Source organism: Oncorhynchus kisutch, linkage group LG18 (genome assembly GCF_002021735.2).
Source record: "Oncorhynchus kisutch isolate 150728-3 linkage group LG18, Okis_V2, whole genome shotgun sequence".
NCBI classification, from domain to species: domain Eukaryota; kingdom Metazoa; phylum Chordata; class Actinopteri; order Salmoniformes; family Salmonidae; genus Oncorhynchus; species Oncorhynchus kisutch.
In genome coordinates, this window is record NC_034191.2 from 49,437,867 (window position 1) to 49,464,895 (window position 27,029).

General features: G+C 42.5%; 1 protein-coding gene across 1 annotated transcript in view; it reads left to right on the forward strand.

Annotated features, from left to right (window-relative positions):
• Positions 1-9,884: 9,884 nt before the first annotated feature.
• The window catches only part of LOC109908785 (tyrosine-protein kinase Yes), a 53,861-nt gene continuing 36,716 nt past the window's right edge, over positions 9,885-27,029 (forward strand). Inside the window, exon 1 of the mRNA XM_020507480.2 lies at positions 9,885-10,269. The gene's annotated coding sequence lies outside the window, so the exon portion shown is untranslated. The remainder of the gene's footprint in view (positions 10,270-27,029) is intronic.

Genomic DNA, 27,029 nt, shown 5'->3' on the forward strand with positions numbered 1-27,029 from the left:
ATCCAACAGCATGCCTTTTCACTGGTCACACTGGGGGATACTATCTACGTCATCGCCCCCATCCTCTCGGAATGTAACACTGTAGTACTTTTCCTTCCCCGTCAATGAGATGGCCCGAGTCATAAAGTGCATATGCATGTTTAGTTCAACCACGTAATTGTGGGACAATGCATGAACGCAAATATTTGTCAGCGTGACATATATAAGCCGTACGCTAAGTGAGGTCATTGTGCGTGGTTAATTTCAATACCTCAACCAAATGACTACAGTAAAATCGACTTGACCAACTTGACCAATCATTCAATTATGGCCATGTATTGTGAAAATGATCAAGGTCAAGTGCTTGCTTTGTGCCCCATCGCCCTTAGCGCACGACAGGTAATAGAGCGGGAGTTGTCCAGTACTCAGGTGCTGAAACCCTGGGCCTGGCAATGGTTGAATCGGCGTGTTTCAGCAAGACGACGTGAAAGGCATGTGGAGCTTGTTCCACAGAAACATTTGGTTTGAAACAGAAAAATAATAATTCAATTCAGACTACTGAATGTTTTCCTAAAATGTTTAAGGACTTCATAGCCTCCATGCATTCAATGCATTATGTACTCTATATGTACAAAGTATGTGGACACCACTTCAAATGAATGGCTTCGGCTATTTCAGCCACACCCGTTGCTGACAGTTGTATACAATCGAGCACACAGCCATGCAATCTCCACAGACAAACATTGGCAGTAGAATGGCCCATACTGAAGAGCTCATTGACTTTCAAGGTGGCACCGTCATAGCATGCCATTTTTCCAACAAGTCGGTTGGTCAAACTTCTGCCCGTGCTAGAGCTGCCCTGGTTAACGCTAAGTGCTATTATTGTGAAGTGGAAGCATCTAGCAGCAACAACGACTAACAGGACCGCCGAGTGCTGAAGCAGGTAGCGAGTAAAAATCGTCTGTCCACGGGTGCAACACTCACTACCAAGTTCCAAACTGCCTCTGGAAGAAATGTCAGCACAAGAACTGTTCCTCGGGAGCTTCATGATATGGGTTTCCATGGCCGAGCAGCAGCCCACAAGCTTAAGATCACCATGCGCAATGTCAAGCGACGGCTGGAATGGTGTAAAGCCTGCTGCCATTGGTCTCTGGAGCAGTGGAAACGTGCTCTTTGTAGTGATGAATCACACTTCACCATCTGGCAGTCTGTCGGACAAATCTGGGTTTGGCGGATGCCAGGAAAACGCTACCTGCCCCAATGCATAGTGCCAACTGTAAAGTTTGGTGGAGGAGGAATAATGGTCTGGGGCTGTTTTTCATGGTTCGGGCTAGTCCCCTTAGTTCTATTGAATGGAAATCTTAATGCTACAGCATACAATGACATTCTATATGATTCTGTGCTTCCAACTTTGTGGCAACTGTTTGGGGAAGGCCCTTTCCTGTTTCAGCATGACAATGCCCCCTTGCACAAATCGAGGTGCATACAAAAATGGTTTGTCGACATCAGTGTCGAAGAACTTGACTGGCCTGCACAGATCCCTGACCTCAACCCCATCAAACACCTTTGGGATGAATTGGAATGCTGACTGCGAGCCAGGCCTAATTGCCCAAAATCAGTGCCCGAACTCACTAATGATCTTGTGGCTGAATGGAAGCAAGTCCCTGCAGCAATGTTCCAACATCTAGTGGAAAGCCTTCCCAGAAGAGTGGAGGCTGTTATAGCAGCAAAAGGGAGGGACCCAACTCCATATAAATTCCCATGATTTTGGAATGAGATGTTGGATGAGAAGGTGTCCTCATACATTTTGTCATGTAGTGTACCATTGGCTATTATCTGTTATGCACACGATGGAACGATAAAGTTGCCCAATAAGCCATAGAAGCATATGACATGTCTTTAAAAATGTAGCCTGTACAACTGCCTCAAATTATGTCTCAATGATACAAGGTTTACTTTCTTGGAAAAGTTCTATTTTCCACAGATACACAAAAAAATGACATTCTATGACAAATGATCATGTTGTATGCAGTTTTTCCGATATTATAGATAGGGGTTGAATGGAATTTTATAACGGGACATAGGAATCAGTGGAAATGATCATGGAGTAGCAACATACCTTGTTTTATATCCAATCCCAAATTAACCCCTGAAGTGACAAATATATAAACTTAAAAATATATATATAAATTGTCGTTTGTCAATCTGTTAAACTACTTTTCCATTGGCACATGTATTTTCAAGTGTCTTTGACAGTTGACCATCATTCATGAATGACCATTTCCTGTAAGTCTATTTCACGCGCGTGTCTGGATCATGTGTGGAATCTTTGGTGAATTATTCAGACGCCCAGTTCTGACGTCATGTGACGAACATTTCCCCAAACTCATGTACTTTTTTTGTCTTTTTCAATGGGGAGATGATACGAAAAATTGCCCAGAAAAACGGTCCTTATATAAAGTGGTCGCTCCATGTGCTGAGCGAGCACTGCATCCAAGTGGTGATATGGAGTAAGTGCATCAGGATGAGAATGGAAGATCCATCCAATCCAATTTTGCAAACAGGATCAAATACTGACGATATAGACGACTATACATTTTCAGTTAGATCATATTCATGACTATTGCAGACACGTTGCCCTATGAATTCAATGTGTTAACAATTACGTATAAGTATTCAGAATAATTCCATGTACATAGACTATTTTGAACCACAGGAAGGGAACAGAAATATAGCTAAATATTTTCCCAGAAGGAACTTCACTTGTGGCAAGTCAGATAAGATATATATTAAAGCAACATTTGCACATGACAGATTCAAATGATATAGGAGTCATGTACAAGAATAACATAAGTCACAAACAAATCTATCACAAGATAATACTATGGATAAAGTTCATGATTACATGGCGACTGTAAACCTACCATAGCCATGACTACTGAGAATACCTTTTTTATCAAAAAGATATCAATCGCCGAAATATTGTCCCATTTTGGGCCCGGTGAAATCTAATAACAAGAACACAATCAATAACCAACCCATCATCATTTCCAAAGTGCAGGATGTGATGTCTGTCAGGAAGATTGATAAGGTTATTTATATCCCATAATTTCTGAGTCATGCCATAAAGTGTTTACACAGAGTGCTTCAGCTACTTCCTGTCATAATATGTGGCCACTCTGAAACCAACCCTTTCCCAGTTTGTTGACAAAGGTTTACTGTAAGTCGCTCTGGATAAGAGATCCTGCTAAATGACCAAAATGTAAATGTGAAAATTTGTTCGGAATATCCACCAAATCGTTAAGTGAATCTAATGACCATTAGAGCCATTCCCAGCTGAAAGGGCTAATTGAGGCTGCAGCTGGCTGTTGCAACCACATAAGCTTTTACTGCAATTAAGAAGAAGACCTGACCACAATCTAGAAAACTTTGGATAAAACATTTGGATGATGTCAGCTTCAGATGAGTTTGATGACATTTTCTCTCTTTTGTTTACAGCAAACACAGTGTTGTGTTTTTACAATGGCATACCCCTCACAAAAATATATCCTCTTTTCAGGCTTTATTTGATGTGTACCCGACTCATAGAGTTTCACAGAGTGACTCAGATTTACTCATGCCTTCTGATAGGATCTGAGTTTATACAGCCCTTCATAACATCCATACCTCATACAAACTCCTTCTGTCCTTTGTGTGTAGTGCGATATTGGCTACAGAACTCATCATTGGCCCTTCACAATAACCCCCACTAGATCACCATGTCCACTGTTTGACCGAATGGGTACACAAACATTCTATCTGCTCAATCTCAATCTGTTAATGACTTTACGACACACATCCAGGATTAGGATCAATTAAACCAGGCCATAGGGCATCTCTTATCATATTGAGTGAGCTGCCAGGGGTAACTGAAAAAGCACTTTGGACTCACCTGTAATAAGAACCACTTTCTCTTTCTGTTGACAATACTAATGACTAATTTATATAGGTACAACCTTTTATTTGGCAGTGGGCAAATATCTATCTCACTATAGGGTTTGTGTGTGTGTGTGTGTGTGTGTGTGTGTGTGTGTGTGTGTGTGTGTGTGTGTGTGTGTGTGTGTGTGTGTGTGTGTGTGTGTGTGTGTGTGTGTGTGTGTGTGTGCAATTTATGCATGCGTTTCTTACAGCAGTGGGCTTTAATTAGATTTTGATTAAGAAATCTTTCAAATAAAGCTTCAAAACATTTTCCACAGATGGACTATAGCGGTTTGATTGGCATTAATGAAATATATTTCAAAGAAAATAGGTATCAAAACAGGACACTCACCAATGACAAAACATTTACATTAAAGTCAAAACATAAACGAGGAAGACATTCAAAAGCAACATTTAAATGAATTGTTCATTGCCATATGTTATGACAAACCCAGACTTGTTGCAAGCCCCTCAAATATCTGACATTGTGACATCAAATAATATACTTTACAGAAATGTTACTCCACCACTATTAACAGTAATGGCCCTCTAATGGTGCGTCTCATAAAGCGGAACATCCCACTTACAGTTAATTTCATAATTCATTTTAGTCATTTAGCAGATGGTCGAGAGAGCAGTTAACAGTTAGGCTAATGGTTATTAGGGTCGACAGACCGGAAATACAGACATGACATGCAAAACATTTAAAGAGTTGGTCAACATTTTTTAAAATGTTATTAATATTTAGGCTTTGGTTTACTTGAACATATTGGTACATATGTAGACACATTCATAAAATGTCTTTAGTGAGTGTCTTTAGAGAGTGCCATTTGTATAGCTCAAGGGGTTCTTGCCAAGAAAGATGTCTGATTGTCTTGTAGTGTGGCTTGTTGCAATAGAGTGTTTGCTTGGGATCCTCAGATCATACTGCCTCTGTGTAGGGGTTAGGAACTCGTGCAGTGGATTGGTGGTCATGCAGGGGCACTTTAAAAGTCTCGACTGTGGCTTCATCTCATCTGCTCTCCAAAGATGGGAGCGAGTTGTAGCAATGATGCAACAGCATCGTCTCTGAATGCCCTCTAAGTCCTCAGAGAGACACTTTGGAAGGCCGGCCCACACTGGCGAGTCATACTCCATGATTTGTCCAACGAAGGTCAGGTATGCCTGCAAGTAGGACTTCAGTAGGGAGGCCGGCTCGTCTTGCAAGCTCGTCTTGCTACACTTAGTTCCTATGTTTAACCTTTTTTTAGGATATGACTGACGTGCTCTTCCATGGACAATTCAGCTGACACCAAGCAGGTGCACGGTCTCCACACGCTCCAATGGGTGGCCATTTACAGCAACCGCTGGTGGAGAGGCCTTGTCAGTAGCCCTAAAGCTGATAACCGTATCCTTGGTTTTCTTTTTCGTTCACATACAGTACAGGCAGTTGGTTTTTACCCACTCAGCCACTACATTGACGGCTGCTTGTGTTTGGCCTGGTAGCTTGCCAGGAAGCAACTCTGTGGGTGTGAAGTCATTAGCATACAGGACAGGTTGGGCGCTGCTTGGGGAGGATGGAGTTTAGGGTGTTCATGCAATTGCACAAACAATGGGGGGGAGCACTCCACCTTGGGGAACCACAGCTGGACTGGCTGTGAGTTAGAAAGGCATGTTCTCGATCTCACTGTCTGCTTGCTGTTGATAGTGAGTGGGACACCCCATGCTCTGCTAGAGTGAGGAGGAGCTGGCCATGGTCTATGGTGTCAAATGCTCTGAAAAAGTCTATAAAGGTTACATGAACATCCTGCTTTGGCACTTAGTTTGAGGCGTTGTGCCACTCCTGTTGGAGCTGAATGAGAGCACTGTTGACCTGTTCTTCACAAAGTCATGTTGCGAAGACTTGATGACACGAGCAGTCTCCTTCTCCAGTATGTCATGTAGCAACCCCTCAAAGATTTTTCCCATGAGGAGAGAGATTTGCCTGTACTCTTGGGGGAAGGTGGGGTTGCTCTTCTTAGGCACAGCACAGATTATATAGCATTTCCATTGAGAGGGGAAGTTCAGAAATTTACGATATGGCACAGTACTGGTGCAAGCTCCTCATGGCAGGTTTTCAGGAACCAGGGAGGAATCTCTTCGGGGTCTGCAGACTTCTGCCCATTCAGACGCTTCAGCAGTGTTAATTTCGTCAACAAAAAGAGTGACTAAAATATTTGTCTAACACCTATTTTTCTGTGGCAATTGAAGAGACTATAACTGACAAATAAGACCCAGAAGAAACTAGAACTAAACGACTCTCTTACCTGCCCATAACTAACCAGTCACAACCAGCCTCCTAGTTAGCTACCCTTCACCTAGTTAAGAAATACAAACTTCTTTACGAAATTAAAAACAATAGCAGCATTGTTTATTAGTAAAACCATTTTACATTCATAAAGCATACCGCAGGCTGTTCTAAAACTAGGCTACTTGCAAACGGGACCGTTAACCATTTGTTTAGGCTTTACATTTTTCAGTCATGATCCCTCATTATCTAGCTATAGCTAACAACCTGGGGCATGTTCAGCAGGAAGCAACATTTTGGTACGTTCTGATAGAAATATACTATATAGAACAAACATGCCTCACTGACATGTTGAATAAGCAATAATGCCAGCTCTGTTCATGAAATTTCTATCTGCAACGTTTGAGAACGTTTTGCAACTGAACGTGGCTCTGGTGACATTACCAGTAGCCTACATGCAAACATTTGATGGCACAGAAAGAAAGTAAAAGTGATAGCAAACTATTTATTGTCTAAATTCCTCTTGGCACTACACAAAAGCTGGCTGGGTAAATAACTTATTTTGACTTATTGTAGGTCCAGTGACTTGGGCAATTGGACCAGGACTTGAGAACTGGGACATGGACTACAGTCATAGGGACTCGTAACTTGACTTGTGACTTGACCATTGGTGACCCGGATTTGATCACAGGGAACTTGGGACTCAATTCAGACTCAAGGTCTTGTGACTTGATTATGTCACTGGGCGAAACAGTCATTAGTACCTATTCAAAGTCATTAGCAACCGTTCTACTATTGGACATCAATGTGGCTGTGGCGTCTGTTGAACGTTGATAACAATGGCAATGACGCGACCGAGTGACGGAGGTCCAATCCATACTACTTTGCGGTACCAGCTGGTGATTGTGCTACTCCATCTCTCTCTCTCTCACTCTCTCCGTGCGTGTGTGTGTGTTGGTTTTGTATGTTGTGCATCTATGTAGGCTGAATTAGGAATTTACATGGCCAGATAATTCATATATAAACTACCAGTCAAAAGTTTAAACACACCTACTCATTCTAGGGGTTTTCTTTACGTCATCAAAACTATGAAATAACCCATATGGAATCATGTAGTAACCAAAATAAGTTTTAAACAAATCAAAATATATTTTATATTTTATATTCTTCAAAGTAGTCCCTTTTCCTTCCTTTTTGTTGAGGACTGAAGCGTTTATATTTATTAAGGGGATAATTATATAGGGTTATATTCCTATAATAAGTGTAACAGTTATTACAATTAACCATTGTTACATTGTACTTACAGTGTAGGCCACAGTTGAAGTCGGAAGCTTACATACACTTAGGTTGGAGTCATTAAAACTCATTTTACAACCACTCCACAAATTTCTTGTTAACAAACTATAGTTTTGGCACGTCGGTTAGGACATCTAGTGCATGACACAAGTAATTTTTCCAACAATTGTTTACAGACAGATTATTTCACTTATAACTCATTGTATCACAATTCCAGTGGGTCAGAAGTTTAAATACACTAAGTTGATTGTGCCTTTATACAGCTTGGAAAATTCCAGTAAACGTTGTCAGGGCTTTAGAAACTTCTGATAGGCTAATAGACATAATTGGAGTCAATTGGAGGCGTACCTGTGGATGTATTTCAAGGCTTACCTTCAAACTCAGTGCCTCTTTGCTTGACATCATGGGAAAATCAAAAGAAATCAGCCAATACCTCAGAAAAAAAATGTAGACCTCCACAAGTCTGGTTCATCCTTGGGAGCAATTTCCAAACGCCTGAAGGTACCACGTTCATCTGTACAAACAATAGTATGCAAGTATAAACACCATGGGACCACGCAGCCGTCATATCACTCAGGAAGGAGGCACGTTCTGTCTCCTAGAGATGAGTGCAAATCAATCCCAGAACAACAGCAAAGGACCTTGTGAAGATGCTGGAGGAAACAGTTACAAAAGTATCTAAATTCACAGTATAAACAAGTCTATATTGACATAACCTGAAAGGCCGCTCAGCAAGGAAGAAGCCGCCATAAAATAGCCAGACTATGGTTTGCAACTGCACATGGGGACAAAGATCGTACTTTTTGGAGAAATGTCCTCTGGTCTGATGAAACGAAAATAGAACTGTTTGGCCATAATGACCACCGTTATGTTTGGAGGAAAAAGGGGGAGGCTTGCAAGCCAAAGAACACCATCCCAACCGTGAAGCACGGGGCTGGCAGATTCATGTTGTGGGGGTGCTTTGCTGCAGGAGGGACTGGTGCACCTCACAAAATATATGGCATCATGAGACAGGAAAATGATGAGGATATATTGAAGCAACACCTCAAGACATCAGTCAGGAAGTTAAAGCTTGGTCACAAATGGGTTTTCAAAATGGACAATGATCCTAAGCATATTTCCAAAGTAGTGGCAAAATGGCTTAAGGACAACAAAGTCAAGGTATTGGAGTGGCCATCACAAAGCCCTGACCTCAAACCTATAGAACATTTTTGGGCAGAACTGAAAAAGTGTGTGCGAGAAAGGAGGCCGAGAAACCTGACTCAGTTACACCAGCTCTGTCAGGAGGAATGGGACAAAATTCACCCAACTTATTGTGGGAAGCTTGTGGAAGGCCCGAAACGTTTGACCCAAGTTAAACAATTTAAAGGCAATGCTAGCAAATACTAATTGAGTGTATGTAAACTTCTGACCCACTGGGAATGTGATGAAAGAAATAAAAGCTGAAATAAATCACTCTCTCTACTATTATTCTGACATTTCACATTCTTAAAATAAAGTGGTGACCTGACTGACCTAAGACAGGGAATTTTTACTAGGATTAAATGTCAGTAATTGTGAAAAACTGAGTTTAAATGTATTTGGCTTCCGACTTCAACTGTATGTAGGGTTAATTAGGGTTTATGGGGCGGCAGGGTAGCCTAGTGGTTAGAGAGTTGGACTAGTAACCAAAAGGTTGCAAGTTCATATCCCCGAGCTGACAAGGTACAAATCTGTCGTTCTGCCTCTGAACAGGCAGTTAACCCACTGTTCCTAGGCCGTCATTGAAAATAAGAATTTGTTCTTAACTAACTTGCCTAGTTAAATGAAGGTAATATAAAAAGGGTTAGGGTTACTGCTCTAAGTACATTGTAATTCATTGTAGCAATGATTCATTACAATACCAGTTACACTGTATTTAAAGTGTTGCCAAAGTCTGCTACTTTTGTAGTCCCGTTGTTCACATGGATTTAAAAATAAAATAATGTATTAGGCCTAAATGGTTCAACAGGAGCAGACAGGGAGAATCAATGGAGAGCCCGGTGGATTTTGAGAAGATTGGTCCTTGGTCCTTGTAGCAAAATATGCAACTAACCTCTTCCCCACTCAAACAGTAGAAAAGGGCAGTTCAAACAAGGGATAATCCGATATTAGGCTACTGCCAGTAGGTGGCGATATAGCACCAGTTTTGGAGAGATATAATTGGATTCATCTTTCATAAACAAATCACATGAAACCACACACACGGTACACAGACGCATTTCTGGTTCAAACAATGACTTTTCCCTTTCAATATATATATATATTTTATCGGGGGGGATCATCCTGTGATGATCATCCTACCATCTCGACACCGGTCTGTAGGGTTGGTATCTCCAGCTACGGCGTCATTCCCTGGAGTCAGGTCGGCCATGTTGTAGTGGGGGTGGATGCGGGCTGGCGTAAGTTTAGAGGTAGGAAGTGTATCTACAGGAACTGGGTTACTTTTGACGACTTCTTTTGTCATCATGTCGCTGGACAGATTTCGCTGGGGTTTTATGCATTGAATTTCTGTCTGTGTCAGCCCCTTTTAATAATTTATTTTCTTCAACATTCGTCTTGCTTTGATTTAAATTCCTTGTTTTTTTTTCATTCACCGAGCACAAAAACGATTGAGAAAGGCTGATTTGTTGCAGGGAGTCGGGATGGGGGCGACTGTGATTTCCATGTTGGAATACTAGTTGATTTTGCGTCGAATAAATTGGAAATACAAACACAGGCGCATGTGGCACAAGAGCGTGGATTTCTAAAAGGTAAGATTGTTTATCATGATAAAAAATAAATAACAAGTTGACGATCCAATAGTCTTGATAGGCCTACCAGCCCTCTATGGCCGATTTTTCAGGGCATTGTCTGCACATCATTTTTCTGACCCCTACGAATAGCGGTCAATAGCCTATTATTAAAGTTACATGACAATCTTAGTGTGATAAGTTCCAATTCGTTTTTGGAGATACGCTTCACAGGCCTAAGTGTAGTTCACAATAAGGCTATCTCTGGTCTGAGCCTGTAATTTAAGTTGTATTTGTAGGCAATGGCTTGAGTTTCCGTAAAGCCTGCACCCCTTTCTAAAACCCCGACAATCGTTTCTCGATGGCAATCACTGTTAGTCCAGACGACAGTGTCCGATATTTCGAGACGACTGCTCAAATACCGAACACATGGAACAGTTAGCTGAAGAAGCAACAATGTAGCATTGTCTGGACTCTTAACACCGCATGGCCATGTTCAAATGTAACACATCCTAGTCTTGATTGTCCTGAAGATTGCTAACAGGTAATTAAGTTAAAGCAACTGTACGGAATGTGATTGGTAAATTGAAGATGTGCATCTGCAGGCTACACGTAGTCCATTCCTACACCATTTCCAGTAATGAGAGTGAAGAAATTAATTACCTCAAATTCAATTTCGGCATAGGCCTACACTAGTCATGCCAGAATGCAAATACGGAGGTTCAATTGGTAGAAGGGAATAGAGTACTACCTCTTAAAAGAATAACAACTCCACACCACCCTATGTTAAACATATCTGAGGCATATGCTTGAGCTTGTAACACGTCCAAATACACCAACAGATGTTTGGAGCGATGTCAGTTCAATGGAGAGAACTACTGACTGACTATCATTGCAGGGATAAAATACTATGTCTGAAAGGTCCAAGGCCTTTAAGCACTGTTATGTCTACTGTCATCCTCAGGATTCAGAGCAACCTAGACATTACCAAAGCTCCAAATGTGACCCCATAGGCTAGAGCCTATTCATGAAGACACTGATGCACCCTCTTGGAGGAACCAACATCAGCTTAACGTCCACTAGCATTCACTGTGTGTTGCTCTGTGATATTGGTTGCATTTAATGTTATAGTACAGAAATGACCCGGTATATAGGTTACCTAAGGCACAACATAGTAACTGCACAGTAATAACAAAAGATTTACAACCAAACTGATTGAGAAGCCACTGTTATAGAAGGACGAGAACATCAGTCACATACAGTAGGTCATGACTTGAGAGACATGGGTCTGATTCTCTAGAGACTGTCACTGTCAGTGGGAATGAGGACATTTCACACCCACGCCAGTGCCTTACAGCGAGAACGTCAGCTGGATCTGGGACAGAAGTATTGAAGAGTTGTGAATAGCATGTGAATAACACAGAGTGGGCTTGCCTTCTATGAGCTTTTAGTAAACTGTTCCAGCTGGGAGATGGGAGAGCTGGCCGTATGTATATTAGACACCAATGAAAGAAATTTGACTGAAATAGGGACGGACTACCTGAACTTCAATAAGCTACTGTATTTTTCCATTGCTACGTTTTACTATTACTATTGAATATGACCCTGAACCCGTGGCGATGCCAGGTCAAAGGTAGTGTCTGTCTGTCGTAGCTACATATAACATAGAGATAATTGTTGAGTGTGGAACCAAGGATATTGGGGGGACTTCTCTTTACATCAGGTAGCTTATTGCTGAAGGAAGTAGCGTAGGATGTAGCTTAATCTTATACCATCCCTACTTCAATACCATGCAGCCAGTAAGTTATGTCAAGCTACAGTTGTGTACATTGGTGTGACTGAACACAAGCTGTGTTCAAATACTCATACTAACCATACTATTTGTGACACAAATTGAGCATGTGGTATGCTTATTAGACATAGTATGGATATAGTTAGTATGCCAAAGGTTCCCGGATGTCGTACTGCATTCGTCAAAATACGAAGTATATAAGCAATGGGACACTATTTCACGTTTTCGGATTTGAAGAAAATGGAGGAGAAATATGCAGCCGCATTCCGACGAGAGTGGATACAAATTTGTTGACAAATGTTAAGAAAAGGTTGAGCAATGTAATAAAGTAATGACTTTTCAAATAAATTACTTTACACATTAGGTTGGCTGACAATTTGTTAGCTATGCTGTCCTTATGAACAGCATAGCATATCATTACAGCAATATGTACCCGGGTGTGTTAGCTACCTACTGTAACTTTAGGTGGCTACTAACACATCAAACATGCCAGTATATTTACTTTATTCTATTTAACTACCCAAAGTTTATTGACTTGATTATTCACGTCATTCATAGCTTAGTAAGTGGTTTAGAGGTTTGGCTGTGTTTGTAAATTCGCTCTGGCTATCTAGTCGGATTTCAGAGCACTCTCATCTGGCTGTGGCAGAGCGCAGAATAACTGATGAATTTACGAATGCTCAACACCTATTGAATATGACCTGTGTCAGTAAACGTCAGCAAAAAAAAGCGTAAATAAATTGTTGCCAGCAGCACAGTTCGAGTAACCAACGCTCTGGATAATATAAAAACAGCCTAACCAGCTCTACTAGGGCAAGTAAAATGGTCAGTGAGGTGTTCTCTCATTTGAGTCTGGAAGTAGCTAGCCAGTTAGCTTGGGGGCTTGACTGCGGTTGTGAGGTCAGAACGCTCTGACAAAACCACTGTGCGTTCAGAGAGCGGAAAGCTCTGAATTTACGAACAGACAATCTGACAACTACCTGAATTTACGAATGCCCAGAGCGCACTCTGGCACTCCAGATTGAGTTTATAAACACACCCGAAGTCGAGCTAGTAATTTGTTTTGCTAACAAGCTAGCAAGAGGTTGCATAGCAACAGCATCAACTTCCGGTAGACAGAGTACGCTCAACTGAAAGGATACCGTTTGTTTACAATATACTAAAATGAATTAATAGTATATAGTATGTAGTATATACTCATTAACTATACAGTATGTTAGTATGGGTATTCAAACACAGCTACAGTGTTTTAAGGAAGGGTTAGTAATGGTGGTGATGTCACTGAAGTCACCACAGCACACATTGGCAGTCAGCGCAAATCCTGAGAAGTAGGTGTTGATAGTTTAAATAGTCTTTCTCTGGCTGTTACTGTAAAAAGAAAAATGGAAGGTGTGTGGTCACCTGCTCCTAAAATAGCTCCTACACACTCAAGATTGACTACTGTATTGGCAGACGCAGCCAGGTATTCTGTGATGCTGGCAGCTTTGCACAGCTCCAAAGGTGGAGAGATGTTCTAATTCTAATAGTAGGCTACGTGGTTTTCCAACATCATAACACACACTATACAGCATCCTTAATAATCATGGCAACCTGTATACTACCTCTTCATTTCAAATTCATGTTTGGCCATGTCTTGCATGCCATGTAAGAGACTACATTAAGGCCTAATTCTGTAATTATGCTGATAGAATAAGTCACCAATGTAAAGTGATGTTCCAACTTCCTTACTTTTTAAATATTTATTGTTTGATATTGCAAGACTGCAGTTTCCAAGTTTCCAGTTTAAGCCTTGGCATTGGAGGAATGCGGAGGAAGACGCAGCATCTGTTGGAGATTTAAAGCATGGTAATCTCTAAGGACCCTCCCTGTCTACAGCCATGGTGTCAGCTGCTAACAGCTGTCCGTCCAGAAGGCGGGGCTACTCCCATACCCCTGGTTGCCGTGGAAACTTCCCCCATCACGCTCCTTCTTCATTCATTCAAACATAAGAGATGGTTCTCCTTGCGTTACAGTGGGCACGTTTCCGTTGACCCAGGTTTATTTGATAAAAGCATTGTCGCCATATAAATCACGCAAGTAGAACCATCTCTTATTGACGTGTAATGGAAAAGGCAGATATAGGATACATTTTCTAAAGATCGACAATCTTTGTCCGTTTGACAGTGTTGGATAATCTATTTTTGTCTAACTTTCTTTATTGCGACAAATGATGATGTGAACGCTGTTTTTCGAATAAATTATGATTGCCGAATAGTTTTGAAGGTAAGCGGGACACGTGATGTAATCACTTAACTATAAGCTACACTCCACATTTTATTCTGAATGACGACTGCAAGCAAAATAACATGTAACAAAAAAACATGTATATTTGCAGGACAAGGATTGTCCTGACTGAAGAGTGTCTGAATAAGTTTCACCATCCAATTATTTCTGATCTACAGGAGTGCAAGTTTCACCATTGCACGGACTGTGGCAATACGTTGGCACTTGAGAATTATTTGAATATCGCAAATAATAGTCATTTATTGCATTCTATAGGTGCTTGCTTTCGCAGGCTACCTGAGACATGATCGGTGGGATAGCTTACATACAGTCGGCAATTTATTAATGTGAAATTTGCCTAAATGGGTAATGAAAACACTTCAACCTCTACATTTTTATTCAACACAGTTTTTTTTTTGTGTGACATCCAGCTGTTTTTATCGACACGACAGTTTAATGGAAACGCACCCTAGCAGGCAATTGTGGCATCTATTTTCTAAGCATTCTAAATGGCAACAAGAAATCCCTGGACAAGTTAATAGAAACAAAGCTATTGTGTCAATTAGGGCTGTTATGGTGACCGTGCGCTCACGAGTCATGGCGCTAGTCAAATTTCACGTGACCGCTTAGTCAGGGTAATTAGGCTTCCCCGTGTGTTGATGGTCATTAGTAGCCTACCAAACTTGCTAACTGCCTGGTACTCAGTACTCTATTGTCCCTCTAATCACACTGACATCCTAGGCCTACTATATTATGAACTTTCCTAATATTAAGAACATTGCTTTGCTTTGCAGCAGGAGTATAGCTTACCTGACAGGCATGACAATTAACCATGGGAAATGTGTCCTCCATTCTCTATTTAAGTGCATAGATGACATGTATTTTTTTTATAATGCCCTTGTTCTGAGGCAGGTGCATGATAATGGTCCACTCTAAATCAAAACTGATACACATTATTTAATATATGTAAATACAACATTAAATTAACTTCTCTAATGTAGGGGGCAGCATTTGGAATTTTGGATGAAAAGCATGCCCAAATTAAACTGCCATCTACTTAGGCCCAGAAGATAGGATATGCATATAATTAGTAGATTTGGATAGAAAACACTCTAACGTTTCCAAAACTGTTAAAATTATGTCTAAGTATAACAGAACTGATTTGGCAGGTGAAAACCTGAGAAAAATCCATTCAGGAAGTAGGATTTCTTTTTTTGGTAGTTTTCTATTCAATGCCATTACAGTATCTATTGACTTAGGACTCAAATTGCAGTTCCTATGGCTTCCACTAGATGTCAACAGTCTTTAGAAATTGTTCCAGGCTTGTATTCTGAAAAATGAGGGAGTAAGAGCAGTCTGAATGAGTGGACCCTGCCGTGTCACAGAGCTTTTTCATGCGCACGACCGAGAGAGTGCCTTTCTTGTTTACCTTTTATATTGACAACAGTATTGTCCGGTTGAAATATTATCGATTATTTAGGCTAAAAACAACCTGAGGATTGAATATAAACATCGTTTGACATGTTTCTATGAACTTTACGGATATCATTTGGATTTTTTTGTCTGCCTGTTGTGACTGCGTTTGAGCCTGTGGAATACTGAAGAAAACGTGCGAACAAAACTGAGGTTTTCGGATATAAAGAGAGACTTTATCGAACAAAAAGAACATTTATTGAATAAATGAATGTCTTCTGAGTGCAAACATATGAAACATATAGATCATCAAAGGTAAGTGATTAATTGTATCTCTATTTCTGACTTGTGTAACTCTTCTACTTGGCTGTTTACTGTTTGTAATGATTTGTCTGCTGGGCTGTTCTCAAATAATTGTAAGGTATGCTTCCGCCGTAAAGCATTTTTGAAATCTGACACTGTGGTTGGGAACACAAGAAGTTAATCTTTAAACCTATTTAAAATAGTTGTCTTTTCTGAATTTTTCTAAAGAGTATTTCTGTATTTGAATTTGGCGCTCTGCAATCTCACTGGATGTTGGTCAGGTACCCTAGAGAGGTTAAGAATAGTCTGATGGGTGACAATATTAGCCTATCACTTGTGAATGATGTATTATTACTTATTAATGATGCCCAGCTTGTGCATTCAGGCAAGAAACAGCGCATACCTTTTTTTTGTCGCCATTTTCAAATCATAGTCGCACACCTTGTATCCTAGCCCATAGGCCTACAGTGCCTTCGGAAAGTATTCAGACCCGTTGACTTTTCCACATTTTGTTATATTACAGCCTTATTCTAAAATGGATTAAATAACTAAAAATATCCTCAGCAAATCTACACAAAATACCCCATAATGACAAAGTGAAAACGGGTTTTTAGACATATAAAACACAAATACCGTATTTATATACAGTACCAGTCAAAAGTTTGGACACCTACTCATTCAAGGGTTTTTCTTTATTAAATTTTTTTTCTACATTGTAGAATAATAGTGAAGATATCATAACTAGGAAATAACACACATGGAATCATGTAGTAACCAAAAAAGTATTAAACAAATGTAAAGTATATTTTTATTTTAGATTCTTCAAAGTAGCCACCCTTTGCCTTGATGACAGCTTTGCACACTCTTGGCATTCTCTCAACCAGCTTCACCTGGAATGCTTTTCCAACAGTCTTGAAGGAGTTCCCACATATGCTGAACACTTGTTGGCTGCTTATCCTTCACGCTGCGGTCCAACTCATCCCAAACCATCTCAATGGGGTTGAGGTCGGTTGATTGTGAAGGCCAGGTCATCTGACCCGGCACTCCATCACACTCCTTCTTAGTCAAATAGCCCTTACACAGCCTGGAGGTGTTTGGGTCATTGTCCTGTTGAAAAATAAATTATAGTGGGACTAAACGCAAATCAGATGGGATGGGGTATCGCTGCATAATGCTGTGGTAGCCATGCTGGTTAAGTGTGCCTTGAATTCTAAATAAATCACCTACACTGTCACCAGCAAAACACCATCACACCTCCTCCATGCTTCAAGATGGGAAACACACAAGCGGAGATCATCCATTCACCTACTCTGCGTCTCACAAAGACACAGCGGTTGGAACCAAAAATCTAAGGACAGATTCCCACCAGTCTAATGTCCATTGCTCGTGTTTCTTGGCCCAAGCAAATCTCTTCTTCTTATTGGTGTCCTTTAGTAGTGGTTTCTTTACAGCAATTCGACCATGAAGGCCTGATTGGGGTGACAGGCAGCCTAGTGTTTAGAGCGTTGGGCCAGTAACCGAAAGGTTGCTAGATCAAATCCCTGAGCTGACAAAGTAAAAATCTGTTGTTCTGCCCCTGAACAAGGCAGTTAACTGGTAACTCTAATTAACTTATCTACTGCCGCAGAGGTAGCTGGTTGAGTGAATGCCAAGAGTGTGTAAAGCTGTCATCAAGGCAAAGGGTGGCTACGTGGACAAATATAACACTTTTTTGGTTACTACATGATTCCATATGCGTTATTTCATAGTTTTGATGTCTTCACAATTATTCTACAATGTAGAAAATATAAAAAATAAAGAAAAAGACTGGAATGAGTAGGTGTGTCCAAACTTTTGACTGGAACTGTAAGTATTCATACCCTTTGCTATGAGACTCGAAATTGAGTTCAGGTGCATGCTGTTTCCATGGATCCTTGATGTTTCTACAACTTGATTAGATCAACCTGTGGTAAATTCAATTGATTGGACATGATTTTCAAAGGCACACATCTGTCTATATAAGGTCCCACAGTTAACAGTGCATGTCAGAGCAAAAACCAAGCCATGAGGTTGAAGGAATTGCCCGTAGAGGTCCGAGACAGGATTGTGCCGAGGCACAGATCTGGGGAAGGGTACCAAAACATTTCTGCAGCATTGAAGGTCCCCAAGAACACAGTGGCCTCAATCATTCTTAAAATGGAAGAAGTTTGGAATCACCAAGACTCTTCCTAGAGCTAGACGCTCAGCCAAACTGAGCAGTCAGGAGAGAAGGGCCTTGGTCAGGGAGGTGACCAAGAACCCGGTAGTCACTCTGACAGAGCTCCAGAGTTCCTCTGTGGAGATGGTTGTCTTTCTGGAAGGTTCTCCCATCTCTGCAGCACTCCACCAATTAGGCCTTTATGGTAAAGTGGCCAGATGGAAGCCACTCCTCAGTAAAAGGCACAGCCCACTTGGAGTTTACCCAAAAGACACCTACAGACAAGGTTCTCTGGTCTGATGAAACCAAGATTTAACTCTTTGGCCTTAATGCCAAGCGTCACATCTGGAGGAAACCTTGCACTATCCCTACATTGAAGTATGGTGGTGGCAGCATCATGCTGTGGGGATGTTTTTCAGGGGCAGGTACTGGGAGACTAGTCAGAATTGAGGCAAAGATGAACGGAGTAGTACAGAGAGATCCTTGATGAAAACCTGCTCCAGAGCGCTCAGGACCTCAGACTGGGGCGAAGGTTCCCCTTCCAACAGCACAACGACCCTAAGCACACAGCCAAGACGACGCAGGAGTGGCTTCGGGACAAGTCTCTGAATGTCCTTGAGTGGCCTAGCCAGAGCCTTGATTTGAACCTGATTGAACATCTCTTGAGAGAACTGAAAATAGCTGTGCAGCAACACTCCCCATCCAACCTGACAGAGCTTGGGAGGATCTGCAGCGAAGAATGGGAGAAACTCACCAAATACAGGTGCGACAAGCTTATAGCGTCATAACCAAGAAGATTTGGCTGTAATTGCTGCCAAAGAAAGGTGCTTCAACAATGTACTGAGTAAAGGGTCTGAAGAAAAAAATAAAATAAAAATGCTAACATTTCTAAACTTGTTTTTGCTTTGTCATTATGGGGTAATGTGTGTAGATTGAGGGAAAAAAATAATGTAATACATTTTAGAATAAGGTTGTAACCTAACAAGATGTGGAAAAAGTCAAGGGGTCTGAATCCAACGTCACAGTATGTTCGCCAATTAACTTAAAATTAACTTAAAATTAAGCACATTAACATGCTTTATAACCGGCGTAGAGCCTAACTGGCATACATTACTGAACGTGAGTTTCATGTTTGGGAAAGATGATTTTCCCGCTAATTGATTGCATTTTGGAACATTCGCGCTTATAGCCTACTGCCATGTGCTCATTGCTGCGCTTATAATGTGAAAAAATTGCCTAACATTTTATCAACATTTTTAAGCTAAATGATCAGCCTAATTTCTTTTAAATAGTTTTTTTGATGCTGGGTGGTTGTATTAATTTGGGATCTATTGCATCCCACAACTGTAGCAGAGTATGTTTTCAAATATTTATTTCTCACACAGGAGGACAAGTTAACCAAAAGAATAGGTCAACGTATGTACTATGGTGGATAGTAGATCGACATAGGTTAGTGCTTTTGCTGTTCGTTAGGCCTACTCATCATGTTGGCTGATGAAAAGTAGGCTACATGTGGACAGTTCTATCTTAAATATGCACCTAGGAATTCGATAAGGGGGACTCGAGCGGTTGCGTCCCCGATGTTTCTGTCTTCATTCACTTGTAGCCTACTTCTTAGCTGAAATTCCTGCGAGAAGAACCCGATCATGTGATGGGCATTGGCGACATCTGAGAGAGCCATGTGAGTGAGAGGTGCTTCGGAGCACGGCAGCTGGGAGAAGGGAATTATAATTACCCTATTATATTCAGCCCAAGGGCACAACGGCCACTTTGGCCTCAAAAGGCATGGATTTTTTTTAGGGGGCATTACAGCCACACAAGTGGGATGCCACCGGGAAATTCGAGTCCTGATGAGAATATTATCAAGTGCTTGTCAAATTGTGAGAGGCTGATGAAGAGTGTTCAGATTGCAACTTTTTTTCATATCATCGTCCCATCATGTAGCCTTAGAATGTATTAAACATCAACAGCCATATGGCATAGCCATATCAGGGCCTAACATAAGGACAACTCAGAGTATGTTCTTCTGAAATAGACTACATTTTCTTCATGTCATGTTTCTTTAGACCTGTCTAAAATAAATAATGGACTTATTGCGAATGTGTCGGCTATATTAAATGGATTTATTAGACTTTTTAAAATGTAGATGTTCCAAAGGTCTGCATCAGTGGCTTGTAAGCTATGCGTGGAAGCCAGGAGATGCTAAATGTGTTTGTTAATTAACGGTCAATTACCGCGAGACCGGCAGTTTATTTGCATGACAATCACTGGCTGACAAAATGTCATAACCACCACAGCCCTAGTGTCAATCAATGTTCCCATTTGTCACTGACTGATATTTAATGTACATTATGTAATTTCACCTGCACCATTCATTATTGTCAGGCATCAGCTTTATGTCTAAGTTACCTTGTTCGGTAACAGTAGCCATGACCCAGAACAACAAGGTTGACTGATATCCATCAGCTAACCAGTTTGTCTGTTTGTTTGTTTCCTATTCCTTCTCTCTCTCTCCCTCGCTCTCACTCTCTGTCCTTGGTAGGAAGAGCACATAGAGGTGTCATTGAGATGGCCTCTTGGCTGTACTGAATGTGTGTATTCATCAGTGAGTTTCCTTAGTGCGCACACTAATTTGTTTGTGCACGTGCGCTTGTGTGTAGACTTTGAGCATGCGTTTTTGTGCGTGCGCGTGTTTCTGCCTGCCTGCGGTCCTCTCAGTGAAAGCCACAGCAGGTGGCCTGGAGCAGAAAGGCCCGGCGGAAGGAAGTCTGGGCCAGCGTGATCTGTCCATTTCTCACTGACCATCCCAACACTCCCTCCATTTCAGAGCAGTCAGCACAGGGGGATTCATGTCCCTATGAGTTCTAGTCTGGGTGCCAGTCTGTTTCTGCTCTCTTGCCAACTCCCCGTGGAACTGTAATGTAAAACAATGTCATCAATGGAGTTAGCAAGAACAAACAGATCTGGGACCAGATCTGGGACTATCGGTCTAGTCCTCAAACAGCTCTACTTGCTATGCAATCATGCCATTTTCATCACGATGGGGAGAATCCTAACTGAGTTTTCAATTAGTCATGTATTGTTGAGGCGGCAGGGTAGCCTAGTGGTTAGAGCGTTGGACTAGTAACCGGAAGATTGCAAGTTCAAACCCCCCAGCCGACAAGGTACAAATCTGTTGTTCTGCCCCTGAACAGGCAGTTAACCCACTGTTCCTAGGCTGTCATTGAAAATAAGAATTTGTTCTTAACTGACTTGGTTAAAAACATTTTTTTTGTAAAAACCTTTGTGGAAGTTAGGATTCGATTTATCTAGCGGAAGTCTGATGCAGAACTCCCGGAGAAGGGTGAAGTTGCCCCTAGATGGTGATCTATGGTCAGTTTCACATTTTCCCCACTCTAGATACAGTATGTACTGACCCTAGATATGTACCTATGGGAAATGTCACCCCAGAGCCAGAACTCCAGGCTGTTTAATGGTGAATGAACCTGTCTCCGCTCACCTCCATGTTATCAGCCCAGGACCTTTTCATGAAGCTTGTGTGGAATGTCCAGTTCTTTCCCACTGTCAGGAAAGAATGGGCTGGTTGTGGAGGATACCATATACACAGAACCTTCATTCCACTGCAGTCTACAGTCGTGGCCAAAAGTTTTGAGAATGACACAAATATACATTTTTTACAAAGTCTGCTGCCTCAGTTTGTATGATGGCAATTTGCATATACTCCAGAATGTTATGAAGAGTGCAAGTCCCTCTTTGCCATGCAAATGAACTGAATCCCCCAAAAACATTTCCACTGCATTTCAGCCCTGCCACAAAAGGACCAGCTGACTTCATGTCAGTGATTCTCTCATTAACACAGGTGTGTTGACGAGAGAGTGTTGACGAGGACAAGTCTGGAGATCACTTTGTCATGCTGATTAAGTTCGAATAACAGACTGGAAGCTTCAAAAGGAGGGTGGTGCTTGGAATCATTGTTCTTCCTCTGTCAACCATGGTTACCTGCAAGGAAACACATGCCGTTATCATTGCTTTGCACAAAAAGGGCTTCACAAGGATATTGCTGCCAGTAAGATTGCACCTAAATCAACCATTTATCGGAACATCAAGAACTTCAAGGAGAGTGGTTCAATTGTTGTGAAGAAGGCTGCAGGACGCCCAAGAAAGTCCAGCAAGTGCCAGGACCATCTTCTAAAGTTGATTCAGCTGTGGGATCTGGGCACCACCAGTACAGAGCTTGCTCAGGAATGGCAGCAGGTAGGTGTGAGTGCATCAGCATGCACAGTGAGGCGAAGACTTTTGGAGGATGGCCTGGTGTCAAGAAGGGCAGCAAAGAAGCCACTTCTTTCCAGGAAAAACATCAGGGACAGACTGATATTCTGCAAAAGGTACAGGGATTGGACTGCTGAGGACTGGGGTAAAGTCATTTTCTCTGATGAATCCCCTTTCCGATTGTTTGGGGCATCCAGAAAAAAAGCTTGTCCGGAGAAGACAAGGTGAGCACTACCATCCGTCCTGTGTCATGTCAACAGTAAAGCATCCTGAGACCATTCATATATGGGGTTGCTTCTCAGCCCTTGGCTGAGAAGCAACCCTATATATGCCAACACATCCTCCGTGCCAACACATCCTCCGAGAGCAACTTCTCCCAACCATCCAGGAACAGTTTGGTGACGAACAATGCCTTTTCCAGCATGGTGGGCACCTTCCCATAAGGCGAAAGTGATAACGAAGTGGCTCGGGGAACAAAACATCAATGGCCAGGAAACTCCCCAGACCTTAATCCCATTGAGAACTTGTGGTCAATCTTCAAGAGGCGGGTGGACAAACAAAACCCCACAAATTCTGACAAACTCCAAGCATTGATTATGCAAGAATGGGCTGCTATCAGTCAGAATGTGGCCCAGAAGTTAATTGACAGCATGCCAGGGTGGATTGCAGAGGTCTTGAAAAAGAAGGGTCAACGCTGCAAATATTGACTCTTTTTCATCAACTTCATGTAATTGTCAATAAAAGCCTTTGACACTTATGAAATGCTCATAATTATAATTCAGTATTCCATAGTAGCATCTGACAAAAATATCTAAAGACACTGAAGTAGCAAACTTTGTTGAAATTAATATTTGTGTCATTCTCAAAACTTTTGGCCACGACTCTACAGTAGAGGTCTTCACGGATCCACCTGTACCCGAATACCAGAGACCCAACCCGGGACCCGAGCGGGTCTGGATCCAGAATTCTGAATAATGTCATGGGTCTGGGTCACATCTGATATGATTGTCACGGGTCTTGGATATATGTCATTTTAACCGACTTGTCCGGATGGCCCCATACACATCCGAATGCCACTGCTGCAGTAGAGAGAGACATGTTATAGTTTCTGCTGCTGCACTTTGCTGTTCACGAGAGTGCTTGTTGTTGGCCAGTCATCAAAGCGACAACAGGCTACAGTCAAGTTAGGAGATATCTCATCAGTGGAGGAAGATGGAGTTAAAAAGATGGAATTAAAAGTTCAAGGAGAAGGATAGGCTACAACTGGTAGGCTGTTCTGTTACTTTATATTCTGAATGCAGTTGTTGTTGTGTAACTGTGTAGGACGAGAAAGCCCATTTGAATACATATCAGGTCCCGATGGGAAAGCCCCAGGTTCACTTTGGAACGGGCTCAACATACTATAATTATGTTCTGCCGTGTTCAGCAGAATTGCCGAAGATGTTATCTTATTCTGTTGTAATGCGTTTTTTTGCTGTTGTTGATAGCTCTACAGAATATTCTGTGATCTGAGATTTAGAGTAAACGCATCAAATCCCTTTTGATGACGAAAGCTGATTCTCCAGTTTTAATGTGGATTTAGTGCGACTCTTTTTAATCCTCTACCATTAAAACTTTTGTGGAGGGACTCAAATCTATTGGTATCCATCCAAATATAAGTGGACTGACAAACAGTGCAGACTGCCAACCGATTTAAATCCGTACAGCTTTAAATAATAGCTCCTAGCTATCATAGCTCCTCTCCAGCCTTGACCCTCCAATCTGGGCTGACCTTTGGGAACATGCAGAAGGGACCACTTTAGCCCTTTTAATCTTATCTGTGTTATTATTTCATAGTTTTTCTACCAAACATACTTTCAATAAAGTTTTGTTATGAGCATTTGCATTTTCCTCTGTTAAATATATTATCTGTCCGGGTACAACACCGTTCTAAAGGTTATTTAACTCTGTGCCACTGTGGCACCCAAACCTGCCTGCGCCAGAAACACGGTGCACTCAGGACAGCGGGCTGTTCACTGGAGAACTGTAGCACCAATCACTGGCATGGAATACATATAAGTGTCACACCCTGACCATAGTTTGCTTTGTATGTGTCTATGTTAGTTGCTTGAGTCAGCACAGTTCTTAGGATAGCTTCACGGTCGTTATTTGTTTATTTGGTTTTGTACAGTTTACTTCGTGTTTGTTGTCATTTATTAAATGATGCATTTACACCACGCTGCGCTTTGGTCCGCTTCATACGACGATCGTGACAGAATCACCCACCAACCAAGGACCAAGAGGCGTGGTGACAGGCAGCGGCAGCAGGAGCAGCGCAAGGAGGAATGGACATGGGAGGACGAGTTGGACGGTAAAGGACCCTGGGCACAGCCAGGAGAATATCGGCGCCCCAAGGGCGAGCTGGAGGCAGCGAAGGCGGAGAGGCGCTGGTATGAGGAGGCAGCACGGCGGCGCGGATGGAAGCCCGAGAGTCAGCCCCAAAAATGTATTGAGGTGGGGGGCACACAGGAAGTGTGGCGAAGCCAGGTGGGAGACCTGCGCCAACTTCCTGTGCTTACCGGAGGGCGAGAGAGACCGGGCAGGCACCGTGTTATGCTGTGGAGCGCACGGTGTCCCCAGTGCGGGTGCATAGCCCGGTGCGGTACATACCAGCTCCTCGCATCGGTCTGGCTAGATTGGGCATCGAGCCAGGTACCATGAAGCCGGCTCTACGCATCTGGTCCCCAGTTCGTCTCCTTGGGCTGGCGTACATGGCACCAGCCTTACGCATGGTGTCCCCGGTTCGCCAGCCCAGCCCAGTGCGGGCTATTCCACCTCGCCGCACTGGCAGGGCGACCGTGAGCATTCAACCAGGTAAGGTTGGGCAGGCTCGGTTTTCAAGAGCTCCAGTGCGCCTACACGGTCCGGTCTATCCAGTACCACCTCCACGCACCAGCCCTCCGGTGGCAGCCCCCCGCACCAGGCTGTCTCTCCATCTAATCCCTACAGGTGCTCCTGCCCCTCAGTCCGGAGCTGCCCCTCAGTCCTGAGCTGCCCCTCAGCCCTGAGCTACCCCTCAGTCCAGTGGGGTCCTTTAGTAGGGTTGCCAGTCCTAGGTCGGCGGCGAGGGTCGCTGCTCAAAGGACGCTACTAAAATGGACTAAGACTACGGTAAAGTGGGGGCCACGTCCAGCGCCAGAGCCGCCAGCGCGGACAGATGCCCACCCATACCCTCCCCAATAGGTTCAGGTTTTGTGTCCGGAGTCCGCACCTTGGGGGGGGGGGGGGGGGTACTGTCACACCCTGACTATAGTTTGCTTTGTATGTGTCTATGCTAGTTGCTTGTGTCAGCACAGTTCTTAGGATAGCTTCACGGTCGTTATTTGTTTATTTGGTTTTGTATAGTTTACTTCGTGTTTGTTGTCATTTATTAAATGATGCATTCACACAACGCTGCGCTTTGGTCCGCTTCATATGACGATCGTGACAATAAGGAACTTCGTCATTCCTTCTCCTCAGATCTCATCAAGTCAAGTCTCACCCCTGCACCAGTCAAGTTTCACTCCTCCTCTTCAACACTCACCCCTCCTCGAGAATCAACCAGTGGTGTCGCGCAGTTCTGCGAGGAACCTATACATTTTGCCATGAGGCAGAGGGATAAATGTGCAGTTTTATAGCTAATCTCATTCTTTTCTACACATCCTTTTCCATGAGGCCGAGAGAAAATGTTGCTATTTTAAAGCTAATTTACTTGAATTCTAAGCATTTTGCCATGGCTTATGACGTGTTCATATGCTATCTGGGTGGCTTGCGACAATATTTTTTTTTAGCCCGGGGCAAAACACTGGTGATGAAACACTAGTGAGCACACCAGGGGTGAGGAAGTCAGGGGGTCAAGGAGCCTAAGGTGGCGGTGGAACACCAGGTTCCTCTCTGTGGAACGCATGAGGGGCGTACCTTTTTCAGCTAAAGCAATTCCAGGGTGAAGTTTTCCCCAGGTACAGATCTAGGATCAGCTTCCCCTCCCCCATCCTTAGGACAATCCTGAGGACAATGAAAAACGGACCCAAGATCACCGTCTTGGGGCAACTTCACCCTACACCAGCCAATGCATTCCACATGTACTAGAGTGTAATCTGAGCCACAAGAACCCTATGCAAATCAGGTCTACACTTTTGACGGCAAAATGTGTTTGTGTTTTCCTCAGCTTGCTACATAGTGATATTTGCTGTCTTCTTAAGCAAGCTATTCCTGAATCTTTCGCTATCTCAGAACACAATGCTTTTGATTTAGACAGAGGGAAGGATGGGGCAACTTCGACCTAGTTTTGGAAGGACACGTTTCTATTCTATTTCAACATCAGCTAATGCACTGTGAGCTTTTCCCTGATAGGACAACACATCTATGGTCTGCATTTATTCTGTCTCTCCTTCAGATCAGACCGAGGAAATGTTTGAGGGTTGTAAAATAACAGAACTTTTCCTTTTTCAACTCTACCTCGCCCAGTTACAGTAATATTTTATGGTGGACTACTTGCTACACAGAATGACACCACTGGAAATCCTTTCATGTATGTGTGCTGTTATT